We start from the raw sequence: 19,876 nt of genomic DNA on the forward strand, positions 1-19,876 counted from the left end.
ATGTATAAGTTATTACAATAGGAATTTTGATTATTTCTTTTATTTTTCATATACAATTACATCTTCCTCTTCCATTTCCATTCTCCAATTCCTCCCATATAACACTCCTTGCTCTCTTTTAGATTCATGACCTCATTTTTCATTATTTGTTGTTACATACTGATGTGTGTATATGGATATATAGTCATATCCTAAATACATAAATCCAACCTGATTAGTCTGTATAATGTATATATGTTTTTGCAGCTGATCATTTGGCATTGGATAGCCAACTAGTGTGTTCAACCCTGGAAAAATGACTTCTCCCACTCTCAGCATCCCTTAGTTGCTTGGTTCTTTGTATATGGTGGCAGCTTCATGAGCTTTCCCTTCTCTAAACCCCATCCCATTGAGCATGTCCATTCTTGTCCATTTTCAGTTCCTGCATATATAGTCACGTTGGTGAGACTTTATAGGTACAGCTTCTGATGTTAAGAGGAGATACAAATTCAAAGCAAACGCCCTGACCATCTGGTTCTTACAATCTTTTTATTCCCTCTTCTGCAATGTTCCCTGACCCTTAGGTTCAGGAGTTAATTGGAATGAATATGTAGAAGGAAAAACTAGAAGGCTGTAAGGATGTGCATACTGCTAGAATATGAGAATATTGGGCGAAAGTGAGGTCTCACACAAAGTCCCATGCCTTTAGATGCTAAAGCAGGCAGTGTACATCTAAACACCATAATCACAATAAATGAGGTATTTGCTAGTAGACACAGAAGAGATAGATACTTATTAGATCTGGGAAGTTTGTAAGGAAATTAAGAAGAAATGTGTCCATTGTCAGATGTTGCTCCAAAGGTTATTTGACTATTTTTACTTAATGTAACTTTAGTGGTACATCTGTTATGTTTTTTAAATTTATTTATTTATTTATTTATTTATTTATTTGTATTTTACTTATTTACATTTCAGATGCCATCCCCTTTCCCCATTTTCCCTCCCTAGAACCCCCTATCCCACCCCTCTCTGTTTTGCTTTTATACCATTTTAATTACATGCAAGTATTAAGGTCAGTTCTAGGTTGAGGGATCAGCAATACAATAGATGCATAGGCTCTCTGCCTCTCCCCTTTTTTTTATTTCATTAACAATAATGAACCTGTCTTAGGTCATTCTGACAAGAAAGCCTTTCTTACCCATAATGGTAATTATCAAAAGCAATGCACTTCTGTCTCAGGTTGGTAAGACCCTGTGCAGAATCTTACCTGTCCCTTGGCTTGCCAGCCTGTTAATTTAATAACTCTTTCTGGGGGCCCATTTTCAGTTTCAAGACAACTTTCAAGTACTTTGGCTGCCAACATGTTGATGTTGTTAAAGACAAGCTTTAACACAATGGGCAGGAATAAAAGTATTTCCGGGACAAAAATGGCTAGCATGATCAACCTATATATGCCATTCTTGAAGCTTGACCAAAATATAAATACTGACCTCAGGCCATGGGTAATTTTATCAGCAGTATCTACCGCATTAATACTTAGCAGAGCAGCATTCTTGAAATTCATAAGCTCACTATGTAAAATTAAAACATCCAGAGAAGTGTTAGAATTATGCCAAACACACTGCAAGTGTCTTTAAACATTTTCCTAATTATAATGACTACCACTATAAATTTTAGAAGTAACATGAGTCCAGTGGTATTTGGCATGAAACTCAAGAGGGTTCCTTATTCTTAAATTCTGAACCTCCTTCCAATAATTTGAATAGGATAAAGATCATCAATCTGTTCTTCCAAATGCCTATCTATTCAACACATTAGTAACATTTTTTTGCTAAATGATTAACAAAAGTAGCTGTCTTATGGATGCCAAGGAACTTTCTGATGAGTGTCTCTGGCACTCTACAACTAGACATACTTATGCATAAGTGAAAGGTAAGGATCTACTTACTGCCATAAGGCATGGATCCAGATCAGGTATTAAATATGGGGAAGAGGGCATGTTTGTGTTTTTTTCTGCAGGATGCTGAAGGAGCGTGGTGGCGATGGGTGAGACATGTTGATGCCAGGACAAAGAATGATGCTGACCTGTGAGGTTGCTGAGTACCCTGACAATGGTGACTGGGAAGCTGTATTGGACATATGTTCCTGACCCACCATTGCTTACCCTTGATGGGACAAGCTGCCTTGCCTCAAGTTTTTAGACCTTGTGGATAAGAGAATCAAGATGAGAAGTTATAATGACTCTTGTATTGTTCTTAAATGTGACCAGTTATTTGGACTCAATTATGGACTGGTCTAGAAATCAATCTAATATTGGAAATAACAGTCTTCATTTGGAAGTATGGTTCTGGACATTTTCAGGGACATATATGGAAATTAGCTGCAGTTCTCTATGATTTTATGTTAGCAAGAGATAAAATTGGGGCAGGATCTGGATTTCAAACAGGTGTTAGCACATGTGCTAAGGCTCTTTTAATTGTCAAGTTAAAAATACTTTTGTTTCTTCTACAGTATTTAATGTAAGTTGCATTGATTGTACACCTTATAATTGTGTAGTGTTTTAAAATCCAGCATGACAGTTATGGAGGTCTATTAACCATCTTGTGTTTTATTGCTCTGAGTATCACAGAATCTTGGTAATCTAAAAGTAACTTGCAAGTACTAGATGAAGTGAGTCAGACTTTAAGCAGAAGCAAGAGAGTAGTGGGCTTGATTATTGCTGGCATAACTGCTTTATTTACACTAATTGCTAGCATCACTGCTTCTCCAATTGCTTTGGTACATCTGTTATGTAATCACATCTCGAGGGATAGAGATAAAAGGATCATGAATTTAAAGTCAACTTGAACCATATACTGAGTTTCAAGCCACTGTAAAACCATATCTTAAAACAAACGAAAAACCAAACCAAAAAAAAAAAAACCCCAAACCTAAAACCCCAAAATCAAAGCACCAGAACAATCAAACTAACTAACAAAAGAAAACCAGAAACTCTGATTTAAATATTGTATTTAAGCAAACTCTGAAGTTATGTCAAAAGATAAGGTTTATTTATTTTTTAATTGTGTGCTTATGTGTATGTGTGAGGGTAGGTATGAACACTTGAGTGTAATATATGTGGAGGCCAGAAGAAGGCTTCAAAGTCAGATACTCTGAAGTTGAACCCCAAGAGCTTACAATTCCCTTTACAGCTTGTTGTAAGCCTAACCTGCTCCCCTGTGGGTGCTGGGAACCAAACTCGGGTCCTCAGCTAGAGAAACTGATGTGTGCTTAACTGCTGAGTCACCTCACCAGTCCAGCAGATAAGAGTTTTAAATATTATAAAGCCCAAGAGAAACAACACATTGAATGTATTACTATTTATGAGGTAATAATTTAAAAATAAAGAAAATAAGAAGTAGAGAACAAACACAAGAAAAAAATCATTGTGGAAATCCAGGTAAAAACGGAAAGTAAATACAGAAAAATATAGTACTAAATAAAGCTGAAGTGAATTTTAAGGAAAGAGTAGTCAACAGTATAAAACTTGGTCTTAAAATGATCATTACTTTAAAATTACTTTAAAATCATTGCAATTAGTATACTCTACTCTGGAAATAGTGAAGTAATTTGTGTAATTTTTCTATCATGTATAATTTTTCAATTCCTTAGAGACTTGAAGCACAAATATTGCACTAGCAAAGAAAATATGATTCAAGTAATGAGCTCCAGTAGGTGTTTCTAAAGGTTTTTTTCTTTCAAGTTTTCTATTTTTGTCTGTCTACTTGTTTGATTGTGTGTGTGTGTGTGTGCATGTGTGTCTGTGTGTACATGAGTAAGTGGAGACCAGACATCAAGGTTGTGTGTATCCTCCAGTTGCCCATCACATGATTTTTTTTTTACCACATTTGTGCCCTTTTCCTCTTCAAATAAAGTAACTATAGTGAAAATGTGAAGGATATGCGAGACTGAGAATTTTTTTTTTTCAGTTGAAAATTTTTTCATACACGTTAGCTAGGCTAGTTAGGAAATTCTTGGCTTGCCTTTTTCCTGGTCTCTTGATACTATTCTACTCTTCCAATCTGTCTCAATTTGACCTTTTGTCTGGATTTGTGTGTGTACTAGGGATCAAATGGGCATCACACATGCTAAGGAGATCATCTGCCACCGAGCCACACTCCTAACTCTTGCTTGGAGTTTGTAAAGTCTAAATTTGGGGCTGTAAATGGACTTGCCATGCAAGCCTGACTGACAACTAGGGTTAGATCCCAGGACCCTATGGTACAGGCAGAGAACTTACTTCCAAACATTGCCCCCAGTTCCAGGACAGCCTAGACAGAGAATCCCTGTCAATAATAATAATAATAATAATAATAATAATAATAAATATTAAAAAATATAAAATGAAGAAAAAAGTGTAAATCTTTATCAAAGTATCTATCTCACAGTTAATTGATACAGGTCGAGACTGGGAATTTTTATGGTCATTATAACTCTTTTTTTTTAAAGTACATTTATTCAGTTACGATGATACATTTTAGAATGATAACTCACTGTGAGGAAATCAGATTTTTCGGTGATTTGAGATCCCTGGCATGCCACTCTGTGAGATACAAGGATGATTAGTCAATATTCCAACGAAGTCTCAGAAACCTCAAAATTAGGATTATTTAAAATATTCTTTTAATTATCATTAACAAATGCTATTATTCAAAAAGCTTAAGTTTTGTTTAAAAATGACTACATTTAATAGTAATTGCAAAAATTCCTACAGGAATATTCAAACAATAAAAAAATGTAATCTAAAATTTGGACCCCTTGTAAGGTAATAGCCCCTCATGGAAAGATACATGAACATGGCCCAAATAAGGGCTTATTTGGAATGGAAGATGTGTTAAGCGAAAACAATACCGTATATGTGAGCTCATTAGTATTCATTTTATCCTCTTTTCTTTTTCCCCCCATAAACCAAGTCTTGATTTTTACTACTTAAAGAAGTTGCATGTTTATTTTGCTTTCTGACTCTGTGCTTGTGCCTTCAACACTTTCACAACGATTTTCTGCTCCTCATCTAGGAAAGCCCACCTGATCCTGTCACGGACACACTTGGCACACAGGAAACCACCATAGACCCTGCTGACATGCTGCTTTGTCTTAGACAATCTCATAAGGACTTTGGGTCTCACAGCAGGAACCCCTCACAGTCTACTGGGCACATGCCACATACGGGTTTAGGTGCTTTCCCAACCTTCTTGGTGTAAAGATAAACAATCCTGTTGCCAGGCGTTTGAGACAGCCTAGTTTTGTTAGAGGCTGTACTGTAGGAAAGCCTATGACGGTATGTCAAACGCTGGACCATCCTGAGTGCCTCTAAAGCACCTGTCCCAGGAAGACAGGGGAAAAAATAAAAGCTCTTCTTTTCTTTTGTTATTCCTTCTTTTTTTCTTTTCTACATGGTATATCATACCCAGGTGTGCATTTGTTTACACAGATACATGGGTTTGTTATAGGCTAGGATTCACACATGAGGGAGAACTTGAAGTTTTATTTTCCATTTTGAGTTTGGCTGAATTTCCTTATACATTCTAAGTCTACCAATTTTCCTGCAAATTTTGTGATTCCTTTTTTAGTTGAAAGTTAACACTATCCCATTTTATATATGTACCATAATTTTCTAACACATTTATTTCTTGATTGACAATTAAGTCAATTCTATTTCCTTGCTCTAGTGAATAGATCATCAATACACATGGGGGTGCAAGTATTTCTATGGTACTCTATGGCATTCTTTGGGTAGATACCCATGAGTAAAACAGCTGGGTCATATCATAATTCTACTTGTAATTTTTTGAGGAAACCCCACACTGATTTCTATAGTGGCTATACTAATTTTTACTCTTTATCATCAGTGAATAAGGGTTCCTCTTTCTCTTCATCTCCAACATTTCTTGTCAAATTTCTTGAGGATAACCATTTTGCTGAAGGGAGAGAATATCTCAGAGTAGTCTTAATTTGCATTTCTCTGATGACTTGGGATGATAAACTCATTTAAGGACAGTTGGTGGCCATACCGATTTCTTTTCAAGAAAACTGTTCATTTGATTCATTAGCTTATCTGTTGACTGGCCATTTTGTTTTCTTGGTATTTAATTTATACATTTTTTTTTATAAATTCAGCTCCTGTGATGAATCAAATGGGAGTGTTTCCTATTGGCTTAGTTATTTGAACTCCTTGTTCACAGTTGGTGGGGCCGTTTGGGAAGGTTTGAGTAGTATAGACTTGCTGGAGGAAGTCTGTCATTGAAGGTAGTCTTTGGGTGTTTACAATATCAGCCTGTGTTCAGTTCTTTCTTGTCAATGTAACTTTAGTTTGTCTGTTGTGATAGTTGTCTCAGAGGCTTGTTGCCTCCATCTGCTAACCTAGGCCTAGCCCTGGTAGCTTCTAACCTCCATACAATCTAATCTAGGCCTAGAATGTTTTCAGTCTCTGAGACATAACTCCTAAATAAGCTCTCACTTTCATGGTCTTTCTGAACTCTTGCTGGCTGGTTCAACTCAGTTGTTCTGGCTCAAAACTCCTCTACATGCTAACTGATTCAATCTGGCTTCTCACAACTTCTCCTGAATTGCATTGCTCTGAACATCATATTAACTTTGGCAAGATGTTCTAATCTTCTGGCTACTTCTAATTCTCTGTCTCAGTCTGACTTTACTTGTGTCTAGCTTGTTCTCTCTTCATCTTGTCTCTGAATAACTCTCCAGGCAAAACTGTCCTTGTCCTCCTCCTCCTCCTCTTCTTCCTTCTCTTTCTCCTCTTCTCTTCCTCCTCTTCTTCCTCTCCTCCCCTCCCCTCATCCTCCTCTTTCTCCTCTTCCTCTTCTTCCTACATCCCTCACCTTGCTCTCTTAAGCAGCTTCCCTTTCCTGTCTCTTATGAAAGTTGGGTGTAACCTACATCTGACTCATTCTGTCAAATTTTTCTCTGATTCATCACTTTTTCTGCCAGTCAACTAGACATCTCTTTCAAACATGAGTATAAACTAACTTTACCTTCATTGTTTTGGATTAAAGGTGTGTACTAAGGGCCTGTCTGTATTCTAGCCAGAGTAACTAAAGGTGTATGCTAAGGCTGACTTACACCACAACTAGAAAAAGTTTTTTTTTTCAGTAAATAACACAATCTTGGGGTTCACAATGTGATCAAATATACTGCAACTTTCTCTCAGTCTTTTTGTCCTTGTTTCTGTTTCTCTGTCACTCTGTCTTTCTGTATATCTGTGTCTCTGTCTCTCTGTCTGTCTGTCTCTGTCTCTCTGTCTGTCTGTCTCTGTCTCTGTCTCTCTTCTTTGTGTTTGAGACTGAGGATGTCAGCTTCAGGCTTCTTCCTCCTGTCACCATGCCAGCTGGTTGCCGCCACGCCTTCCCACATGATGGACTCTTATTCTTCTAGAATTATAAGGCAAAATAATCCCTGTCTTTATTAAATTGCCTTGACCATGATATTTTTTGACATCAACCAAAAAGATTAACTAATATAGCCTTTTTCTAAAATATAGAAAGCATATTGTTATACCTATCAAAATTCTGACATCATATCTCATAGAACTAGAATTCATACTGAATTACCAAAGACCACAGGTAGCCAAAATAAGTCTAAGAAGTAAGAATACAGATGTTGTCATCATAACTCCCAGCCTTAATTTATATTACAGAGCTATAGTGATAAAGACAGTCTAGTAATGGCATAAAAAGCAAATAGATAGACAAATGCAACAAAATAAAGAACTCCCAAATGAATCAGTAAAGCTATGCCTGCCTAATTATTAACAAAAGAGGCAAAAAAAACAATGAAAAGATAAACTAGTTATCAAGTGGTTTTGGTAAACTGGATTTGTACTAGCAGAAATTGGGTTCATGAATTTCACCTTGTATAACAATCTATTCTAAATGAATCAATGTTGATTTAGAACCTGAAATGCTGGAAATTCTAGATGAAAACAGGGAATACTTAAGACATTGGAGTAGACAAGAACTTCTGAACAGAAGACCACCATCTTGGAAACTACTCTCAAGAATCAGCAGATGGGGCTACATGAAATTTTTCTGTACAGCAACAAAAACTCTTAATCAAGCAAAAATCTTTACCAGCCTCTTTGTTTTAATTTGTATTTTAAGGAAGTCTCACCGAAGCTAGATCTCACCAATTTGGCTAGGCTGCTTAGTCTGCAAACCCCAGGGACCTGTCCTCTCCTATCCCACATTAGGATTATAGGGATGCTCCACTGCACCTGGGTTTTTTGTATTGATTTTGGGGTTGAGCTCCAGTCTTCAGGCTGGCAAGGCAAGAGTTTACTAAGCCATATTCTCATCCCAGCTCTCTTTCACTTTTTCAATACTTTGAAATTAAGTGTTACAATTTTCATGTATCAATGACATCTATCCAAGGAATTTATACTTGTGCCTTGAGGGCCATAAGATTGCTAATAGGGACTCCAGGATAAATCCTCTACTACAAGGAGAAATCTCAAAAGATGAATTTGAAGTTGGGAGTAGAGGCTCATGTCTATGATTCTGATACTTTGGAGAATGAAGTGGAAAGACAGACTACCAAGAGTTCCAGGCCATACCAGACTACAGAGTGAGCAGAGTGAGATCCTGTCTCATAAAATCCAAAACAGACCAAAGAAGAAAAATAATACTAATGACAAATAATGTATCTGATCATGTGATTAGGTGCTTGATGAGTACTTTCAACCAGTGATATTAGTCATTCACTTCCGGATTTAGCTCATCTGTTTCCTTGTGTAACTTTTACTTTTCTAATTTAGAAGTAGTCCAAAACTGGTACTGATCCCATGAACATTAGCAGTGTTGACCTTGTAGCAGCGGAAACAACCTCATCATCACCCTTGCTGCCAAAACCAAGCAGAACACTCTGTGATCCTAGTTTCAGATAAACAAGACAGAATAAAGATTTTCTTCTCGCTGTGAGTAACTGCGCACGTCTCTCAAAAAATCCCAGCACCTTCCTCCGACATCATGAAGCTCTGGCTGATAGCAAAGTGCTATCTGGGAGACAACACATATCAAGTCTGCAAGTACAGTCTCAAAGCTGAGAATGTGGGCACGCTAGGCTTGCGTGTCTTATATGGAGAAGCTTTGGAAGAACCTCTCACAGTGAAGGAATACATCTGAGAGTCTTTCTCCTCTAGCTTCTTTCAGTCTCAGGGTTGCAGAAAACTCAGGTTCCACTCACTACAGGCTCCAGGCCAGTATCAAGGCCTGCTTTCAGATAAATAAAACCTTTTTAAATTTCATTTGGTGTTCATTCATGTACTTCTCATTCCTTATTCTATTTTTCTTTTGCTCATTCATCAAATATTTTCCAATTCCTGTTCTATGTGGCAATGCCTGATACTCTCAGCTAATAATAAACTAGACAAAGATTTAAATTTTGACAGTGCTTTTGTTTTTCAAACAACAAAGCCACTTCCTCAAACAGGTACTTTACAGATGTTCCTACTGCATAGGCACAGAGCATCTAGAGACAGTGTTTTTTTTTTAACTGGCATTGTGGCTAAGGCATTAAGACTACCATATGTCTAGACTAACCTTTAATAACTAACAAAGGGGGTAGGACACATACAAAATATACTCTTCTCTGAGTGCCTTTGAACAATATATTTTATTTTATGTCAATTCTTTTGTGCTGAAACAAATAAATATAATTTCTATAATGGTTAAACGCTTAACAAAACCATATGGTAGTTTAAAGAAGGCAGGGGTCAGTCAGGATGATTTTATTGAGGGCACCCAGAGAGAACTCTGTTTAAGAAACAGGAATAAACTAAATCAGGAATGAGAAAAGACAAATGGACAGTTAAAGAAAGATGTATGGAGTTTTGGGTGTGAAGATGTGTTGTATTAAAGAGACAGAAAATATGGTGGGACCACAGTGACTGAAAAGGAATGAGGGGACTGTAGAGAAGCAGTCAGGGTGTCCACAGGGAGCATAGATTTTTAAGTTAGCTGCAATAAGAAGCTGTGGGAGAAGCTAGAGTGAAGGACTCCAGATTTGTCAGCATATTTAAAGTCCATATGCTTGGACCTGGAAGAGAAGAGCATGGTAGAGTGGTACATGAACAGAGAGAAACCACACAGGAGTGCAGTGCTGAAGCCAGGGAGAAGGTACATGAGCTGACTGGCTAGGAGTTCCAGATGACCACCAGCTGGATGATAAGGGGAAGGAAACAAGAAGAATTATAGATGATGCTGGACAGAGTACATTTGCTTTCCTTTCACTGTAAGAAATATGTGAGAGAATCAGCTTATAAGGAAAAAGTTGGTTTGGTTTTGTTTCTCACACTTTTCGTCTATGATAAGTTGTCTTCAGGCCTGAGATAAGTCAGTCCATAATTCAACAAGTATGTTTATGGAGAAAAGTGGATCATGTCATGGCCAGGATTCAACCAGAGACAAAGGAAGAGAACAGGGTCCCACAATTCCTTTCAAGTAAGTGAGCATACTTCCTTCTTCTAGGCCCCATCTCTTAAAAGTTCACCAATCTTCCTGTGGCATAAACATTTGGAAGCATGGGCCTAGCATGGATGATCAAAATCCACATTAGCTGAGGGAGTATAGATATTTTAATGACTGGTGGTATACAACCACATGATGACTGCTGAAATAGGTGAGGTGCTGTGACATGAAGATTCACGGAATCATGTAAATGGCAAGCCCTAGAGGCCAGTGTTTAAGAAAAGCAAGTGATTCTGAGATATCCTTGGGAAGTTCTTAGTTTCCAGTTTATCACAAGGTACAGATATATGGAGGCTTCCCTTGGGAAGGCTTAGCAAACTACTGTTGCCAAAAGTAACCGGCAGAATTTAGTCTTCAATCAGATTCAGAAAGGACAGAAAACATGAGCAAAGCTTGTGAGGAGCATACTCACATTCCTTTATAAACATTCAGGATCAGAGCCCTGAGCTCACTTGGCGGTTTGCCACTGGAATTTATCTCAGAAGCAGAGCATTAGTCACAGGATTGCAGGTAACCACAAAAAAGAGAAGGGGCACAAACTAATCACATAATGAAGCCTTGAGTGCCAACACTTGCACAGAGCATCTGCTAATCTTACAAACAATCCAGTGAGAAAGATGTGGCTTCCTTCATTTTTTAGAAGAACAAACTAGAGCTCAGAGCCGCTTGGGAACAACCTCAAAGAATTATGCACAATATTCAGAGTAGGCTGATTCTGTATCCTGGAGTGCCATAATTGCAAACCACATATCCCTCTCCCACAGCCAAGAGACTCAAACAGTAAAATGTACCATCAGTTCCATCATCTGGCCTTGGCTTCTGAGCATCTGTCAGTACAGGGATCATGGAAATTGGATTTAAAATCCATATTCCAGAGGTCCTTTTCTGGATTTTTCTCTTGCCACCATCCATCAGTATGACTTTACTGGACTCTGCTAATGACTTCTTTAAGTCCTTACAGTGGTATTTAGGGTATGTGTTCTGGCCCTCTACATGGCATACACCAGGGAATGCCCTGGAGACAGAGGAAGCACCTCTCCTCTTGGCTTGTTTGTTTGTTGTCTCTTCTGATGTCATCCTATAGTAGCCTAAATGTGGAGTCAGAGACCATCGTTATCTCCAGTTAAGTTAACTGAGATAGAAACATCTTTGCCATTGATGAGAAGTAATGTTTTAAAGAAAATGACTCTGAATCAAATAGTCTGGGAAATGGATCTATTTTCTTTTCCTCTGCAGAGTTGAGTGAATGAATGCTTCTTGGTGCTCCCTAACAACCTGGCTATGTGTCCTTTCATAGATGAGCAAATTGGTAGAGAGTGCACAGACTTAAAGTCAGTTCCTTCATCTTTCCCACACTAGTGTGTAAGGAGATTCATCTTCCTGCACTGCCCTCTGTGTATGACTATCTGAAACATAAAAGCAGGGATTCTAGAGGAATTCAAGCACTCTTTAAAAATTATGGTGATATTTCACAGCGGACTTATTGAGTTTACAATGTCCAGTAGTCACGAGTATCCATAGTAGTAAATATTGTACTGATCGCAAACTACTGCACTTTTAAACTGTATTAGTGATAGCTGAGAAGAGAAAGTTCTTCATATGCTCTTGAGATGTTTAAAAGATAGTTATTGATTGGAGATAGCAATTACAATACTAGAAATGGCTTCCAAAGTCACTTGGATAAGAACATGGAGGGGAATCAGTCCAGGGATTCACCTTCAGTCACCAGGAGGGGTTGGATACAACTACAGCGTTTGTGTATATTTTCTTGGTGTAATATCGCCATCTTGTGTCTTTTCCAGATATTTCATATAAAAGTATGTCTCATCATGGTTCTTTTAATGTTTAATAATTGTTCCCTAATGCAGATTTTTATTTTTGTTTCAAGACTCAAACTAAATAATGCAAGTACACGTATATAATTTTATGCCTTCCACTTCCTTGTTTATGTATGAGTTTATGACATTTTCATACATGTACACTGTCTACGCCAATCAATAGGCTATTGTAAACAACTCTACTATAGTATGATGTGCTGGCTAGTTTTATGTTATCTTGACACATGCTAGAGTTTTAGAGAGGAAGAAACCTCAGTTGAGAAAATGGCTCTGCCTGTAGGACATATTCTTAATTAGTCACTGATGGGGATAGGCCCAGCTTATTGTGGACTGGTGGTCATAGGTTTTATAAGAAGGCCTGTGTAAGCCATTGGGAACAGTTAAGCAGCGCTCTTCCATGGCCTCTGCACTAGTTCCTGACTCCAGGAGCTTCTCCTGCCCTGCTTGAGTTCCTGTTCTAACTTCTTCCACCTATGAAAGGTGGTGTGAGCCGGGCGGCAGTGGCGCACACCTTTAATCCCAGCACTTGGGAGGCAGAGGCAGGCGGATTTCTGAGTTCAAGAGTTCGAGACTAGCCTGGTCTACAGAGTGAGTTCCAGGACAGCCAGGACTACAGAAATACTAACCTCACTAAGACATATAATAATCATAACTACAATGTTATGCATTTCATAATAAGCCAATCACTAGTTATAATGAAAGGCACACTCCTAAAATGTATATGTTCAAGGAGGCCCAAGAGTGTTTTTGTCTCACAACCAGAACATAAAACTTCGAATGCTGTTCAATTTCCTGATCCTCTGTATGTCTCCCCTGTCTCCTCCCACACCTGGTCCTGCCCCCGTTTTCCCTCCCCTCTCCTCTCTCCATCCCAAGTCTCTCCCTCTACTTCCCATGATTATTTTGTTTCCCCTTTTAAGTAGGACTGAAGCATCCATACTTTGGTCTTCCTTCTTATGCTTTGTATGGTCTGTGAGTTTTATTGCGGGTATTCTGAGCTTTTTGTCTAATATCCAACTATCAGTGACACATACCATGTGTGTTCTTTTGTTACTTGGTTACCTCACTCAAGATAATATTTCTAGTTCCATCCATTTACCTTAGAATTTCATGAAGTCATTGTTTTTAATAGCATAGTAGTATTCCATTGTTTAAATATATCACGTTTTCTATATCCATTCTTCTGTTGAGGGACATCTGGGTTGTTTCCAACTTCTGGCTACTATAAACATGGCTGCTGTGAAGATGTCCTTGTTATATGTTGGAGCATCTTTTGTGTATATGCACAAGTGTGGTATAGCTGGGTCTTCAGGTAGTACTATGTCCAATTTTTTGAGGAACTGCTAGACTGTTTTCCAGAGTAGTTGTATCAGCTTACAATCCCACCAACAATGGAGGAGTGTTCTTCTTTCTCCACATCCTTGCAAGCATCTTCTGTCACCTGAGTTTTTGATCTCAGTCATTCTGAGTTATATGAGGTGGAATCTCAGGGTCGTTTTGATTTGCATTTCCTTGATGACTAAGGACGTTGAACATTTCTTTAGGTGCTTCTTGGGCATTCAAGATTCCTCAGTTGAGAATTCTTTGTTTAGCTTTGTACTCCATTTTAAAATAGGTTTATTTGATTCTCTGGAGTCTAACTTCTTGAGTTCTTTGTATATATTGGATATTAACTGCAGAGAAATGATCAGCTCATGCATGGGCATGGGGGTGGGTTCTTGAATCTTGCTGGGCTGTTGTGATTCCCACAGCACGTGGAGTCCATGGGTTTAAGAGATTTATTTTAATGGTGGATGGTAGATGGATCTGGATGTACACCCCTAAAACTCAGGGCAGGCCCAAGTTAAATAGGGAGGGAGTAGGGGAAAGGATCTGGGGAAGAATACTTTATTGGCTCTGCCCTCTGGCCTTCAGGTATCTCATTAGTATGTAAATCCCTCTCGGGCCTGAGGCCTGTAGTCATGCCCTCTACCTGTGCTCTTTGGGAGGGGCTATAATGGACTACATGACTGAACAGTGTAGGTCACATGGAGATTTTAGACCGAATGTTAGGAGCCTGGATTCTGGGAGGATGGAGGAATAGATGCCCGTGCCTTGCAGGATCTCCAGGCTACTTCCAGACAGTGCTCTACCAAAAACCAAGACCCCATTCACGGCCCGACATCCCACTCTCTTTTCTTTCATAAAATGAGGGGCATCTCTGTGTCATCTGTAGTGAAAATTTTGGATGAGGAAGTCAAAAGAAAACACTATGTAGGCCAGAGGGGGTAGCACAATTAAGCCACAGAGTAAAGGGAATTTATGGTGGGGTTGGGAAGGCAAGGAATCATTGAATTAATTAAATACAGATGGTACAGTTTGAGGATAATAACATCTGATTAATCTGGATAGGCATTATGTTTTCTAACTAACATGTAACTTTAGCTATATGACTTTGGCAAAAGAGTTCATCTGTAGCTGGAAGGTCTGGATCTGTCTTCTGTAGGATTTAGTGTGTGTCTCTGGATCTTGGTGTGTGTCTCTGGAGTTTGGTGTGTGTCTCTGGGTCTCAGCATTGTCTCTGGAGTCTTCAGTCAGATGAATGTCGTCTAGTTTGACAAATGATCTTGACAACCAGGGGAGCAAATTGACAGCATATACACTGTCTGAAAAAAGGTTAAAGGGGCCCTTGACTTCTTTTAGAGCTAGGTAAATGGTATATAGTTCTTTATATTCGGTGGGGGGTGGAGAAGCTCTTTGAATTGTAGGAAGGGGGTTCATCCTCAGAGAAGTAGTATATTACTGCTGCAGCTCCCCTCTTCCCCCCATCAGTAAATATTGAGGGGGCTCCTGCTATGGGCTCTCTTTGGTTGGATAGGAGTTGGTGGAGTAAGAGGAGAGGCAGGTGAAATCTCCTTTGGTATTTTAATGTAGCCTTGCCTTTGGGTGGGGGACAGAGGGGCAGAGGAGCAGATGGTTTGTTGGCATTTCCTCCAAGGCATAGGGGATACCTCTCACTCATGTATCACCAAACAGACCTATAGGTGGGAGGACCCAGATGGGGCTACAGGTCTCATATGCCTCCTGGTGGCTCAAGTAGCCACCAATTTTTTAGGGAGAGATATCTTATAGGCCTTAGATGTGGTTCTTACCACCCAATCAGAAAGACACCACATTAAGATAGAGGATATTACTTATGAAGAAAATAGTACCTAAGGAGACCCAAGAAACCCTCCTCCAAACCACTCCCAATTCTAGAGGCCACTGTTAGATTTAATACTCCTTGCCTTGATTGGTTCTCTGATGAAGCCATCTGAGTCCCAGAGTGGCCTCTATCAGGGGAGAAACTTAGAACCCTCAGAGAACTCATAGAGGAGCAGCTGTCTCTACAACACATCCACCCCTCCCGCAGTCCATGGAACACCCCTGTGTTTGCTATAAAAAAGAGCTCAGCGGGGTGGAGACTATTGCAAGATTTGAGGGCAATTAACAAAACCATGAGAATCTGGGGCTCCCTGCAAAGAGGGTTACCCCACATCTCAGCTATTCCTGCCAATGTTCCCCTATTAGCAATAGACATAGAAGACTGCTTTTTTTCCATCCCTCTCCACCCCCAGGACTGTGAACGCTTTGCATTCTCAGTGTCCCCCATTAACAACTCTGGCCCAGCCTCACGATATGAATGGACTGTTCTTCCCCAGGGAATGGTTAACAGTCCTACCATTTGTCAGGAGGCTGTAGCCACTGCATTAAAACCCTATTTAGACAAAGGACTCAACATCTGTCTTTACATGTCTTGGTATGTGGAGATGCTTCTACCTCCCCCTCCCAACTTAAGGACCAGCTAATACCTTCACTATCTGCCCTAGGATTCAAAATAGCCCCTCACAAAATCCAACTTATTCTTCCCTTTGCATTTTTAGGAACAGAGATCTCCCTTACTTCAATACGCCCTCTCAAACCCACCCTTTCCTTCCTTCAAAAATTAACTCTTGCCTCCCTCCAGAGCTTTTTGGGCAATCTCAATTGGCTTCAACCCTGGCTCCACCTTCCCACAAGCACCCTTCAACCCCTCTTTAACCTCCTGAAAGGAAATAAAAGTCTCACCTCCCCAAGAACACTGTCTCCAGAAGCAGTCCAAGCCCTAAATTCTGTCAATTCAGCCCTAAAAGGTATGGCTCTTGCTAGGTATGACCTAAGCATACCTGTACATCTCCTTATCTTTAACTCCTACCCTATGCTTTTAGAAGCCGTTTACAAACCTCAGGGGGTGCTGGAATGGCTCCATACCCCAATGGGTGGTGCACCCCAAATTTTAAATGAAGTAGATGCACTTGCCAACATGATTAAAAATGGCAAGGATAGAGCCCTACAAACCCTAGGAAAAGAACCTGACATTTTTGTCACCCCCTTCTCCCTCTCTGATGTTCAGTGGCTAATAAAAAATCATTCCCACTTTGCTATCAGCTTAATAAGATTCCCAGGACTAATTGACAACCATTATCCTGATGAAAAATGGTCCTCTGCCCTCCCTCTGTTGCGGTGGCTACCCCCCAAACTATTCTCAAGAGAGACCATAGCAGGAGCCCTCTCAATATTTACTGATGGGGGAAGAGGGGAGCTGCAGCAGTAATATACCACTTCCCTGAGGATGAACCCCCCTATCCTCCAATTCAAAGAGCTTCCCCACCACTCCCCCCATTATAAAGAACTATATACCACTTACCTAGCTCTAAAAGAAGTCAAGGGCCCCTTTAACCTTTTTTCAGACAGTGTATATGCTGTCAATTTGCTCCCCTGGTTGTCAAGATCATTTGTCAGACTAGATGACAATTAGCCCTCTATCAGATGTAGGATTTGAAAAGCTCTTTTCCAATTTGTAGGCTGCTGTTTTGTCCTGATGAAAGTGTCCTTTGTATTACAGAAGCTTTTCAATTTTATGAGATCTCATTTGTCGATAGTTGACCTTAGAGCCTGGGCCATTGGTGTTCTGTACAGAAAATTGGATAGGGAACTGGGGGGTGGGGGGTGGGGTAGCAACCAGAAAGTCCCAGATGCCAGGAAAGCAAGAGGCTCCCAGGACCCAGTGGGGATGACATTAGCCGAAATATCCAACTAAGGGGAGAGAGAACCTGTAAAGTCTATATCAGAGATTAGGCATGGCCCCTGGTTGAGGGATGGGGCCAACCACCCATCTCAAAAATATTAACCCAGAATTGCTCCTGTCTAAAGAAAACACAGGGACAAAGAGTGGAGCAGATTGAAGGAAAGGCCATCCAGAGACTGCTACACCTGGGAATCCATCCCATATGCAGCCACCAAACCCAGACACTATTGCTGATGCCAAGAAGTGTTTGATGACAGGAGCTTGATATAGATGTTTCCTGAGAGGCTCTGTCAGAGCCTGAAAGATACAGAGGCAGATGCTTGCAGCCAAACATTGAACTGAGCATGGGGACGTCAGTGAAGGAGTTAGGGGAAGGAATAAAGGAGCTGAAGGACTTTGCAACTCCATAGGAAGAACAACAATATCAGCCAACCAGATCCCCCAGAGCTCCTAAGGACTAAACCACCAACCAAAGAGTACACATGGAGGGACCAATGTATGTATAATATGTAAGCTTAATATGTAGCAGAGGATGACCTTATCTGGAATCAATGGCAGGGGAGGTCATTGGTCCTGTGGAGGCTCATGCCCCAATATAGGGGAATGCTAGGGGACTGAGGCAGGAGTGGGTGGGTGGGTAAGAGAGTACCCTCATAGAAACAGGGGAAGGGAGAATGGGAGAGGGGGTTTGCAGAGGGGAAACCTGGAAGGAGGAATAACATTTGAAATGTAAGTAAATAAAATAACAACAACAACAACAACAACAACAACAAAGACTTCAGATGGTTCCTTAACTTTGCAAACTCACCCTTGGGCCTGTTAACAGATAACAGTAGTCTCAGTCCCTGCCTCTGGTAGAATGTTTTCTTTTACTGTCTGTCAACTTTGACTTAGTTCATTTTGGAAGAATTATACAGTCCACACTCTGTGTCTACCTAAGTGGCCTATCTTTCAGTGTAGTATTTTCTGTCCCTTTTATGCCAATGGTTTCTAGGAGAGCCAGAATGAAAGTGAAATGTGTAAAGCCTGGATCCTAGGCTTCAGAAAATGAAATACAGTCTTTTGCTATCAGATATGACACCATGCATCTTTAAAATGTTCTTCATTTGTTGGAGTGATATTTCTTTCACATCTACTTTGATGAAAACATTTGTTACAAGTGTGGGTTACATTTTGTCTGATGCATTTTTGCTTCTTCTGAAGAAGTTAAAAACCTTCCTAACCCTGTTTTTTTTTTTTTCTGTTAATGAGTTGGACTGATTATGCCAATGGTAAGCCAATTTAGCATTTTACTAATATTCATCTTTAAAAGTGGTCTCTTTAGTTTTATTGACCTATATAATGTCTATTTTGAGAATTTGCACATATTTCCTATATATGTCTAAATATTTTATTTGCTTGTTTGTTTGCTTGTTTATTTAGTTGGTTGAATTTTTTTAGACAGAGTTTCTCCAGGAAGCCCTGGCTGTCCTTGAACTCTCTTTGTAGACCAGGCTGGCCTCAAATTCACAGAGATCCACCTGCCTCTGCCTCCTGAGTGCTGGGTATGTGTCACTACCCACTAGCTAAACAGTACATACTTTAAGTGTGTATGACTTATGGGCCATATAATTTCTATGCTTCACTCTGTGCCAAGTGAATGAATGGAATTGTATACAAATTACACACTTTCATCATTTGAAGAAATCCTTCTTGGTCATGATATATTATGTTTACTATCCATTAGCAGGCTAGGGATGGTTGAATCTAGACTTCTCTGGAAGACTGGGGATTAGGTTAAAGTATTTGTAATGCTGATTTCAAGCTGAGTTGGAAAGGCCTTCCTTATCTTTGTTGACTCTCAGTTTGTGTATTCTCTAGGATTTCTTCCCTGGTATGCATGAAAACTAATTCACTAGTCCAGCACTTTTCTTACATAGTTATAAATTAGGAATTCACCTCCAATAATGTGTCTATAGCTACATGGATTTTCCGTCTATATCTTTTTTACAAAAATTTATTAACTAATATTGACACATTAAATTAAAACTCACAGTGCCTATTAGGGTTCATTCTCTGTGTAATTCTACAGGCTCTAACAAATACAACAGATGCCAGCACTGGAATGACATCCAGAAGTTCCAACTGCACTGGAAGTCTCCCGTGCTCTCTCATTCTCTACTTTCAATATGCCAGGCGACTCCTGACCAGTTGTTGATCCTTTTCTGTCCTTCATAGTTTTCCTTTTGCAGAGCATTGTATGGTTGGAATCAAAGGATACATAGTCTTAAGAGATTGGCTTCCTTAATTAGTAATCTGACCTTAACTTCATGGCTTCTCATGTGGATCACTCATATCTTGATGTGCCCAGCTTATTTAATCACACAGCTATTGAAGTATATTGTTTTTCTATATGTCATGGCAATTAAGAAAAAAAATGCTACTGAAATAGCTATAGTTTTCTGTGTGAGCATAGA

The sequence above is a fragment of the Grammomys surdaster genome, unplaced genomic scaffold (genome assembly GCF_004785775.1).
Source record: "Grammomys surdaster isolate TR1022 unplaced genomic scaffold, NIH_TR_1.0 67, whole genome shotgun sequence".
In the NCBI taxonomy this organism is placed as follows: Eukaryota; Metazoa; Chordata; class Mammalia; order Rodentia; family Muridae; genus Grammomys; species Grammomys surdaster.